The sequence below is a fragment of the Mastigoproctus giganteus genome, chromosome 1, assembly GCF_048544385.1.
Source record: "Mastigoproctus giganteus isolate SK-2022 chromosome 1, ASM4854438v1, whole genome shotgun sequence".
In the NCBI taxonomy this organism is placed as follows: domain Eukaryota; kingdom Metazoa; phylum Arthropoda; class Arachnida; order Uropygi; family Thelyphonidae; genus Mastigoproctus; species Mastigoproctus giganteus.
In genome coordinates this window covers 254,497,207-254,509,870 of record NC_143575.1, presented here as the reverse complement: position 1 = coordinate 254,509,870, position 12,664 = coordinate 254,497,207, and the positions used below count along the sequence as shown (strand labels likewise).

At 40.0% G+C, this 12,664-nt stretch overlaps 1 protein-coding gene across 1 annotated transcript in view; it reads right to left on the bottom strand.

Annotated features, from left to right (window-relative positions):
• The window catches only part of LOC150091794 (phospholipid-transporting ATPase IF-like), a 438,958-nt gene that overhangs the window by 138,713 nt on the left and 287,581 nt on the right, over positions 1–12,664 (bottom strand). The window lies entirely within an intron of this gene.

Sequence of the window (12,664 nt, the reverse complement as noted above, 5' to 3'; positions counted from 1 at the left end):
TTTGTCAATGTTAAACTTCAGTTGCCAACTCAGCTCATCTGCCTAATTTTTCTAGATCCTGTTGCAGTAGCATACTATCTTTACCGACATTAATAACCCTGCCAACCTTTGTCTCATCAGCAAACTTGGACAATAAGCCTGATATACCTTCATCGATATCATGGACAAATACACAAAACAACAATGGGCTCAGCACCGAATCCTGGGGGACTCCACTACTAATGGGATGAGAATGCTGAATTCAGATGGGATTCTTCCACTTGCTCAGATTATGAACCTAAGTGGTCATAAATTCAAATTGAGAAAGACGTGTAGAATAGATGTGTGGAAATTTGCCTTTAGCCAGCAGGTGGTTGATTGCTGGAACAAACTTCCATCTGTTGTTGTGGAAGTTGATAGCTTAAATAAATTCAAGGAGGAACTGGACAAACGTTTAGAGGGAATGGTGATGTAAATTTTTTTTTTTTTTTTGGCTGATGCTACATAAGCTCACTCTTGCTTTCTTGCATCACATATCTCTATTACTAATTATGTTAATCCATGTTATTGTTATGTTATTTGGTTTTTAGGAGCATTAGCAACTAACGCCATATTGCTCCGGGGATATGCGGTGGTCATTCCCCGACCTTTCCGCATCCTCCGTATTTGGTGATCACGGGCTCGAACCCCGGTCTAACGTTAGTCCATGTAGAGCAGTGTCCATTTATTACCACTCTCTGCAGTCTCCCACTCAAACATCCCTTCATCCATTACAGCAACTTGCCCTTAATGCCATACTGCTCCAATTTGTACAGCAGTCTTCCATGTGCAACAGTCTCAAAAGCAGACAAGACTTCCCATTAATAAACCTATGCTGTGTTTGAACTATTACTGCAGCCTTGTCTAGGTGAGCCTGCATTGCTTCTTTAAAAAGTGACTCCATGGGGACATCTTCTGAATCTAAGAATGATCTCATAATTATGGTAAGAGTTTGCTTACTTCCCTTGCTGCCTCCTTCAATATAACTGGATGGGTTTCATCCACCCCAGGTACCTTTTTTAAGTTTAACTTCAACAATTATTTCTCCACTTTGCTCTCCATTATTACAAAATTATTTAGCTCCCTGTTAGAGTTTAGTAAACTTCTGTCCTCCCCTTCCTTACAAAATCTGCTGATGAGGCTAGTGGGAGTCAGACATGTTCAAAGCCACTAAGTGGATTTTCTTATTTATTGATTTGAAATTATTGTTTTTCTAAAACTTTTGATTTAAATTTAGTAGTATAGAATTATTTTGTGATTTTCTGATTAATCTAGTGCATTTATTCTTTACTTGGCCTTGTAATTGCATAAAAGTATTGGTAAGGGTATCAAATCCACATGCTACAAGTTGCAGCTCGGCTGAATGAGGTTTTTTAGCCATATTTAGCCGCTTTATTGACCAATTGTTACATAAAATTATTTTCTATAAGTAGCTTATAGACCTAGTCAGGATCCTTAGTTTATTCGGATTTGAGATGGCGAGATTTGGAAGTTAATTAATACTTAAGTGTCCGTAGATTTACCATTCCTAACTTGCCGCCATTGTTATATGACACAAGGTTATATCCCGAACTAGATAGTGTAAGCTTACTTGATAGATAGTACATTGATAATATTATATTATCAATTACACGTTAATTGATAATATAATATTATCAATTAACCAGTAAAATCTATTAATTTTGTTAAACATAGTTGTCAATTAAATTGTACTTTTAACTAAATACATATAACGACTTAGATTACAAACATAACATAATTAATTAATACATAACTTGATACGGAAGTTATATACGGAACTTGCAGATAATACTCGATACTTAAAAATATATATATAGCGTTATAACCGTGTTGGGATACAAGTTTAGGGTTATAATTTTGTACTGAAATTAAATCAAAATCATGACTGAGACCGGAGCAGCAAAGCAAAAGGCTCAAGCTAATGGGAGTGCAGTGGCCCAGAGGAGAACTGAGGGGGGCAGTTGCCCTATAAATCACAGCCTTTTAAAATGCACTGCTTGTACGATGTTTGTGGAGCAATCGGGTACGGGACATGATATTGGCATGGGGGATGTCTTTGTGTGTGTTCGCGTGCGATGCAAGGAGTGTAACGAAATCAGGCGACAACTCAGCGTTGTTATGGGCTTATATGAGAGCTTGAAGGACAGTGTTGATGCCCTCATAGGATCTAAATTGAGGGGGTCCATCAAGTTCTCAGCTGCCCACATCAACGCTAGAGCTTGAACTTGGTCATCGCACAACACAGTGGCAACCCCCAAGGCAGAATGCGCTGGTTCCACAGGAACTAATAGTTGTTGGTGACTCTATAGTCAGGGAAATGCGGAACATACTTTGTAAAAAGGATAGGTGGAACAGGACCAGGGTATGTCTGCCAGGGGCAAAGGTTGATGATGTTGTAGAGTAGATATCTTTTAAGAGTACAAAAGGTGATATAGTTGTACACATTGACACTAATGATATTAAGAGTAGGAGACTGGCAGAATTACTTAACAAGTACAGGTCACTGTTGAAAAAAAAGCCATGAATTAGGGGTGAATTTGAAAGTGAATTTGAAATTCCAATTCTGCCCAGACACGATAGGAGGGAGTATATGATGAGAGCCTTGTCGATCAATTCGGCCATGGAAAGTTTGTGCAAGGCTCAAGGGGTAGAATTTTTTTCAGCCTGGTCTGTACTTGTTAACAGGAGAGATTGCTTCTACAGGGATGGGATACACTTAAATAGAAAGGATGCAAGAATATTTTCTGATGCTGTCGGGGCAGTGTTAGGTGGGTGAGAAAACTGCTAGTTTGGGGGGGGGGATACAAAAACTAATAGATTAACAGTAGCCACTGGCAGAGGTGAAAGCGACAACATCAAAGGCAGATATTGTAGGGATATCAGAGATGTGGTGTCACACAGATATAAGGAATGCAGAACTCGAATTTGGGGAATACAATGTGTACAGAAAGGATAAACAGGATAGGAAGGCAGGAGGGGTTATGCTATTAGTTCAGAAACAGTTAAAATCCAAGAAAGCGAAGCCAGTCGACATCGCTGGACGGTGCAGTTTCGAGTCAGTTTGGTGTGACATAAGCAATGGGAGATCAAAATTGAGAGTAGGAGTGTGCTATAGGCCTAATGACTCTGATGAGTATAATAAGAAACTGTACAGGGAAACAGAGTGGGCCAGTAAATCAGAGAGTCTTATAATGGGGGATTTTAATTTCCCAGATATTGACTGGAATTTGTGGGTTGGTCACTCACACACTAGCAAGGCTTTTGTGGATTTATTGGATGATTGTTTTCTACACCAGCATGTTCGGGAGGCAACTAGAGGGAGTAATACTCTTGATTTGATTATCAGTAGTGATTCTTCATGCATTAAGATCTGCAGATAAATGAACCACTAGGTGGCAGTGATCACAGTGTTCTGAAGTGGGATTTACTCAAAGAGGTAACTACCAGTAGGGGTAAAGGGAAGGGTTATTGCTTTTGTAAAGGCAACTACGATGGACTGAGACAGTATTTAAATTCTATACAGTGGGACCAACTGATGATGTTACCAACAGCAAATGCAAAATGGGAAGCATTCAAAGCTACTAGGCTTTACATACCAACTAAGAAATATTGTTCAAGGTTTAGGCCTAAAAGGATGTCAGATGAACTAATGAGGCATATGGCAGAGAAGAAACATACATGGGATACATACAAATTAACACATGACACAGAAGCCTATGATAGATATAAGTTGATCTGTAACCAAATTACAAAGGTGGTTAGGCAGGCGAAGGCAGATTATGAGAAATCTTTGCAAAGGATGCAAAGAAAAACAGCAAAGAGTTCTTTACTTATCTAAACTCTAGAAGAAAGGGGATGAATAAGATTGGTACACTTGATATCGATGGTTCAACTGTTGATGATCCTGCTCAGGTAGCTAACAAGTTAAATGAATATTTTGCATCGACATTCACACATGAGGAGATATTCAGCAAGGCGAATGCCAAATGTGTTTTCAACTCTGTCAGTAAGCTAAACAATCTTGTAATAACTCAGAGTAAAGTGGAGATATTCAGCAAGGCGAATGCCAAATGTGTTTTCAACTCTGTCAGTAAGCTAAACAATCTTGTAATAACTCAGAGTAAAGTGGAGAAAAAAAATTGTTGAAGATAAACAAAAGGAAGGGACCTGGGGTGGATGGGATCTATCCAGTTATATTAAAGGAGGCAGCAAAGGAAGTATTTTTTTTTTTTTTGTTAGTTGTTGGTGCATCGGCTTCTATGGCCATAATGCACCTCCCAAGATTTTTGCAGTACTCTGATCCAAGCTCGAGGCGGGATTCGAACCCGCAACCTTTGGGTTGCCATGCAGGCAAGTAAACCCTTAGCCATAATTATGAGAACTTCCTTGGACTCAGGGGTGGTATCCAGGACTCAGGTGGTAGACTGGAGATGTGCAAATCCGACCCCAATTCACAAAGGAGGATCAAAGGCTGACACAAGTAATTATAGACCTGTGAGTTTAACTTCTGTTCCAGGAAACTTAATGGAGGCACTGGTTAGAGAAGCACTGCAGGATCATCTAGACAAGACTTCAATTATAGCTCAAACACAGCATGGGTTTGTTAAGAGACCAATTTGATTGGATACTATGATGCAGTCACAAAAGAACTGGATGCAGGGAATAATTTAGGATAACTTTGGGTCTTAGGAAGGCTTTTGATACTGTTGCTCATGGAAGACTGCTGTACAAATTGGAGCAGTGTGGCATTAGAGGCAAATTGCTGTTATGGAGAAAGGGGTGGTTGAGGGGGAAAATACAGAGTTGTAATCAATGGACACCGCTCATCGTGGACTAATGTTATTAGTGGAGGCTGTCAGGGTTCAATGTTGGGACCATTATTGTTTTCTGTATTTATAAATGATATGGATGATTGTGTATCAAGTTTAATTTCCAAGTTTGCAAACGATACAAAGGTCTGCAGGGTTGTTAAGGACACTACTGATGCCATGCTGCTGCAACAGGATCTGGAAAGTTTGACCAGATGGCAAATGTAAAGTACTACATATGGAAAACAGCAACCCCAGAGCAACATATCAACTCTGTGGTACTACACTGACAGTGGTAGAGAATGAAAAGGACCTGGGGGTAATTGTGCAGGCAGATATGAAGTTCTCTGAGCAGTGCAGATGGGCTGCAAGAGTAGCTCACCGTGTCTTGTCAATGATATACAGAAATTTTTCTAGCAGGGATAAGGAGGTGATTATTCCCTTGTATAAGGCAATGGTCAGGCCACATCTTGAGTACTGTATACAGGTCTGGCGGCCTCATTTAAAGAAGGATGTAGAGCTGCTGGAACGAGTACAGAGAAGGGCAACAAGATTGGTGAATGGAACAAAGGGTTGCTCTTACAAAGAAAGGCTTAAGTTTTGCAAATTACAGTGTCTGCAGACTAGGCACCGGTGAGGTGATCTGATAGCCTTCTGAATCCCATCATGCTCAAGCCTTCAACGGTTTGAGCATGATGGGATTCTTCCTCTTGCTCAGAATAATCACCTGAGAGGGCATAAATTCAAATTGAGGAAAGACAGATGTAGGATAGATGTGTGGAAGTTTGCCTTTAGCCACCGGGTAGCTGGTTGGTGGAACAGACTTCCATCCCTTGTTGTGGAAGTTGATAGCCTTAATAAATTTAAGGCTCAGCTGGACAGGTATTTCGAACGAATGGAGGGGTCAAATGGAAGTGGTTTTTTTTTTTTTGGCTTGATGCAAGAAAGCAAGCTTTATAAGCTTGCTTTCTTGCATGATATTCCTCTACTAATGCTAAAATTCCTCATGTGTGAATGTAGATGCAAAATACTCATTCAGTTATCTCAGCAGGATCATCAACCGTCGAACCACCAATATCAAGTATTAGCATTTTAGCATTAGCAAAGGCACATAATGCAAGAAAGCAAGCTTATATAGCATCGGCCAAAAAAAAAAAAATCCCTTATTTTACCCATCCACTCGCTCCAAATGTTTGTGAAGTTCTGCCTTGAATCTATTTAAGTTATCGACTTCTACAATGACAGATGGAAGTTTGTTCCAGCAATCAACCATCCGCTGGCTAAAGGCAAACTTCTGCACATATCTATCCTGCAACCGTCTTTCCTCAATTTGAATTTATGCCCTCTCAGGTGATTATTCTGAGCAAGAGGAAGAATCCCATCCGCATTGAGCATGCTCAAACCATTCAAGGCTTTATACACCTCAATCACATCACAGTGCAGGTGCCTAATTTCCAGACACTGTAATTTGCAAAACTTAAGCCTTTCTTCGTAAGAGCAATCGTTTGTTCCATTCACTAATCTTGTTGCCCTTCTCTGTACTCGTTACAACAGCTCTACATCCTTCTTAAAATGAGGCCTCCAGACTGTATATAGTACTCAAGACGTGGCCTGACCATTGCCTTATACAAGGGGATAATCACCTCCTTATCCCTGCTAGAAAAATTCCTCTGTATCATTGACAAGACACTATGAGTCACTCTTGTAGACCATCTGCACTGCTCCGAAAACTTCATATCTGCCTACACAATAACCCCCGGGTCCTTTTCATTCTCTACCATTGTCAGTGTGGTGCCACAGAGTTGGTATGTTGGGATTACTGCTTCCCATATGTAGTACTTTACATTTGTCAACGTTAAACTTCATTTGCCACCTCTCAGCCCATCTGCTCTACTTTTCTAGATCCTGTTGCAGCAGTGTACTGTCATTAGTGTCATTATCAACCCTTCCAACCTTCGTATTATCTGCAAACTTGGACACTAAGCCTGATATACCATCATCAATATCATTTATAAATACAGAAAACAACAATGGACCCAACACTGAAACCTGAGGGACTCCACTAATAACATTAGTCCATGAAGAGCAGTGTCCACTGATTACCACTCTCTGTCTTCTCCCACTCAAGCATCCCTTTATTCATAGCAGAAATTTGATTTCAATGGCCTACAGCTCCAATTTGTGCAACAGTCTTTCATGTGCAACAGCATAAAAGGCTTTTCTAAGATCCAAATATATGATATTTGGTGGTCTGAGACAGTATTTAAATTCTATGCAGTGGGACCAACTGATGATGTTACCAACAGCAAACTCAAAATGGGAAGCATTCAAGGAACTAATCTTGGAGGCTACCAGGCTTTACATACCAACTAAGAAATATTGTTCAAGGTTTAGGCCTAAATGGTTGTCAGATGAACTAATGAGACATGTGGCAGAGAAGAAAAATGTATGGGATACATATAAATTAATGGGTGACATGGAAGCCTATGATAGATATAAGTTGGTCTGTAACCAAGTCACAAAGGAGATTAGGCAGCCAAAGGCAGACTACGAAAAATCCTTGGCAAAGGATGCAAAGAAAAACGGAAAAGAGTTCTTTACCTATTTAAACTCAAGAAGGAAAGGGATGAATCAGATTGGTCCACTGGATATTGATGGTTCAACAGTTGAGGATCCTGCTCAGGTGGCTAACAATCTAAACGAGTATTTTGCATCTACATTCAGTCATGAGGAGTTATTCAGGAAGGAGAATGATGTAGGTAAAGTAAACATTGGCAGTGAGCTGAATGATTTTGTAATAACTGAGAGGAAAGTGGAGGAGAGATTGTTGAGGATAAACATAAAAAAGGCACCTGGGGTGGATGGGATCTATCCAGTTATATTAAAGGAGGTAGCAAAGGAAGTAAGCAAACCCCTAGCCATAATTATGAGAGCTTCTTTGGACTCAGGGGGAGGTACCCATAGACTGGAGATGTGCAAATGTAACCCCAATTCACAAAGGAGGATCAAAGGCTGACACAAGTAATTATAGACCTGTTAGTTTAACTTCTGTTCCAGGTAAATTAATGGAGGCACTGGTTAAAGAAGCACTGCAGGATCAACTAGACAAGAATTCAGTTATAGCTCAGACGCAGCATGGTTTTGTTAAGGGCAGGTCTTGCTGACCAATTTGATTGGATACTATGATGTAGTCACAAAAGAACTGGATGCAGGGAATAACTTTGATATTATATATATGGATCTTAGAAAGTCTTTTGATACTGTTGCACATGGAAGACTGCTGCACAAATTGGAGCAGTGTGGGATTGGAGGCAAATTGCTGCTATGGATAAGGGGATGGTTGAGTGGCAGAAGACAGAAAGTGGTAATCAATGGACACTGCTCATCGTGGACTAATGTTATTAGTGGTGTCCCTCAGGGTTCAGTGTTGGGTCCGTTGTTGTTTTCGGTGTTTATGAATGATATTGATGATGGGATATCAAGTTTAATATCCAAGTTTGCAGATGATACAAAGGTTGGCAGGGTTGTTAAGGACACCACTGACGCTATGCTGCTGCAACAGGATCTGGAAAGGTTGAACAGATGGGCTGAGAGGTGGCAAATGAAGTTTAACATTGACAAATGTAAAGTACTACATATGGGAAACAGTAACCCCAGAGCAACGTATCAACTCTGCGGTACTACACTGACAGTGGTGGAGAATGAAAAGGACCTGGGGGTAATTGTGCAGGCAGATATGAAGTTCTCTGAGCAGTGCAGACGAGCTGCAAGAGTAGCTCAGGTGTCTTGTCAATGATATACAGGAATTTTTCTAGCAGGGATAAGGAGGTGATTATTCCCTTGTATAAGGCAATGGTTAGGCCACATTTCAATAAGGATATAGAGCTGCTGGAATGGGTACAGAGAAGGGCAACAAGATTAGTGAATGGAACAAAGGGTTGCTCTTACGAAGAAAGGCTTAAGTTTTGCAAATTACAGAGTCTGGAGACTAGGCACCGGCGAGGTGATCTGATAGAGGTGTATAAGGCTTTGAATGGTTTGAGCATGCTCAATGCCAATGGGATTCTACATCTTGCTCAGAATAATCAGCTCAGAGGGCATAAATTCAAATTGAGGAATGACGGATGTCGGATAGATGTGCGGAAATTTGCCTTTGGCCAGCTGGTGGTTGGTTGGTGGAACCAACTTCCATCACTTGTTGTTGAAGTTGATAGCCTAAACAAATTTAAGGCTCAACTGGACAGGTATTTCGAGCGAACGGAGGGGTGAAATGGGAGTGGTGTGTTTTTTTTTTTTTTTTGGCTGATGCTGAATAAGCTTGCTTTCTTGCATCATATGCCTCTACTAATGCTAATATTAAAGTTATTCTTTGCATCCAGTTCCTTTGTGACTACATCATAGTATCCAATCAAATTAGTCAGACAAGACCTTCCCTTAACAAACCCATGCTGTGTCCGAGCTATAACTGAAGCCTTGTATAGATGATCCTGCAATGCTTCTTTAACCAGAGCCCCCATTAATTTTCCTGGAACAGAAGTTAAACTAATAGGTCTGTAATTACCTGTGTCTCCCTTTGATCTTCCTCTGTGGATTGGGGTCACATTTGTACATCTCCAGTCCATGGGTACCTCCCCTGAGTCCACGGAAGCTCTCATAATTATGGCTAAGGGTTTGCTGCCTCCTTTAATATAACTGGATAGATTCAATCCACCATAGGTGCCTTTCTTATGTTTATCTTCAACAATTTCTCCTCCTCTTGACTCTCAGTTATTACAAGATTATCTAGCTTACTGCCAGAGTTGAATATACCTCTGGAATTCCCCCTCCCTGAATAACTACTCATGTGTGAATGAAGATGCAAAATATTTATTTAGTTTGTTAGCTACCTGAGCAGGATTATTAACAGTTGAACCATGATATCAAGTGGACCAATCTGATTCATCCCCTTCCTTTTAGAGTTTACATAAATAAAGAACCATTTGCTATTTTTCTTTGAATCCTTTGCCAAAGATTTCTCGTAATCTGCCTGCGCCTGCCTAACCTCCTTTGTAACTTGGTTACGGCCAATCTTATATCTATCATAGGCTTCTGTGTCATATGTTAATTTATATGTATCCCATGCATTTTTCTTCTATGTAACATATCTAATTGACCGGGGTTCGAGCCCGTTATTGTTATTATTTTGTTTTTTTTTTTAGGAGCATTAGCAACTAAGGCCATATTGCTCTGGAGATACGCGGTGGTCATTCCCTGAACTTTCTGCATCCTCCGTATTTGGTGGTCACAGGATCGAAACCCGGTCTAATCAAGAAGCATGTATTACGCACTGCTGCTCCTTCCCACCTGGCTACGGAGGCACCGTTCGAGCCCGTCACCACCAAATACGGAAAGGTCAGGGAATGACCACTGCATATCCCCGGATCAATATGGCCTTAGTTGCTAATGCTCCTAAAAACCAAATAACAATAACAAACATGTCTAATTAGTTCATCTGACATTCATTTAGGCCTAAATCTTAAACAATATTTCTTAGTTGGTATGAAATCCCTAGTAGCTTCCAGGATTAATTCTTTGAATACTTCCCACTTTGAATTTGATGTTGGTACCATCATCAGTTGGTTCCACCGTACAGAATTTAAATACTGTCTCAGGCCACTGTAGTCACCTTTACGAAAACAAAAACCTTTCCCTTTACCCTTGATGGTAGTTACCTATTTGAGTAAATCCCACTTCAGCACACAGTGATCACTGCCACCTAGTGGTTCTTTTATCTGCAGATTCTTGATGCATGAAGAATCACTACTGATAATCAGATCAAGAGCATTACTCCCTCTAGTTGGCTCCCAAACATACTGCTGTAGGAAACAATCATCCAATAAATCCACAAAAGCCTTTTTTACTGTGTGAGTGACCAACACACAAATTCCAATCAATATCCAGGAAATTAAAATCCCCCATTATTAGACACTAATTTACTGGTCCACTCTATTTCTCTGCACAATTGCTCATTATACTCATCAGATTCATTAGGCCTATAACACACGCCTACTCTCAATTTTCCTTTCTCAGTGCTTATGTCACACTAAACAGACTCAAAATTGCATTCATCATCATCAGCCCTTTTCAATCCACTGCAGGATGAAGGCCTCTCCAGCAACTTTCCAGTTCCTTCTGTTTTGAGCACTGGCCATCCATTTACTACTCAAAAACTCATGAATTTCATCTATCCATCTCCGCCTTTGTCTTCCAGGTTTTCTTCTAGCTCCTCTTGGGTACCATTCCGTTATTTTCTTAGTCCATCTGTCATCATGTCTTCGAGCTGTGTGTCCTGCCCAAGACCATTTTAGTTCTTTAGTTTTGATAACAATGTCCTTTACTTGAGTTTGCTGCCTAATCCATGTGTTTCTCTTCTTATCTAACAGTCTGATTCCCAATATAATTCGTTCCATTCTTCGCTGTGTAGTTCTTAGCTTCTCTTCCATTCTTTTGGTGAGTGCCCAAGTTTCACTTCCATAAGTCATGGTGGGGAGTATACATTGGTTCATTATTTTACGTTTCAGACAAACTGGGATATTGCTCTTCAGTATGTGACTATATTTCCTGAATGCTATCCATCCAAAATTTATTCTTCTCTTGACTTCCAGCCATTTATCATTATTACAGCTAATAACTTGTCCCAGATAAGTATATGACTCCACCTTTTCAATTACTGCTCCTTCAATCATTATTTCCCTTTCCGTGGCATACTTGTTCATCATTACTTTTGTTTTAGCCATATTCATCTTTAGTCCAAAATCCTTACTAACTGTGCATAACTGATTAAGATTTTCCTCTAATTCTTTGGGATCGTGGCTTATGACCACAATGTCATCTGCAAATCGTAAATGGTTTAGGTACTCCCCGTTCACATTAACTCCTTTCTGCGACCAGTCTAATCTTCTGAAAGCTTCCTCAAGGGCAGCAGTAAACAGCTTTGGAGATATTGTGTCTCCTTGTCGAACTCCTTTCTCGATTTTAAATTTGCTACTGTCTTTGTCTAGTCTAATAAAGGATGTAGCACTCTCATATATTTTCTTCAAAATCATAATATATGGAGTATCTATGCCTTGTCTTTCCAGTGCCTGAAACATTGCCTTATGCTGTATGGAGTCAAATGCCTTTTCATAATCCACAAATGCCAGGCATAATGGTGTTTTATATTCATTTGCTTTCTCCATTAGCTGTGATATTACGTGAAGGTGATCCATAGTTGAGAATCCTGTCCTAAAGCCAGTTTGCTCTTTCGGTTGATTCTCATCAAGTATTCTTTCTAATCTGTTAGTAATAACCCTTGTGAACAACTTGTAGATATGGGATAACAAGCTAATTGGTCTATAATTTCCAATTTCTGATTTATCTCCTTTCTTATGCAGCAAAACTAAGATTGCATTATTCCACTGCTTAGGCATCACACCTTTTCTAATGCACTTTGTGAAGAGCCTTGCCAGTTTTTGTGTTACGTCTCTTCCTCCCAATTTTAACAACTCTACAGTAACTTCATCTTCCCCCGGGGCTTTCTGATTCTTCATTTTCTTCAATGCATGTTCTACCTCATCAGGAAGAATATCGGGTATGCCGTATGTGTTGCTACTTTGCAATCCATCTTCCCCACTGCTGGTATCATTCCCTCTCTCCTTGTATAATTCTCTATAGTAGTCTTCTGCTATTTGAATTATGCCTTCTCTGCTGTTTATAAGTACACCATCGCTATTCTTCAGTTTCAGTATCATTTGTCTTTCTGTATTACTGCTCATGGCTGCTGATTTAAATCCTTTGTT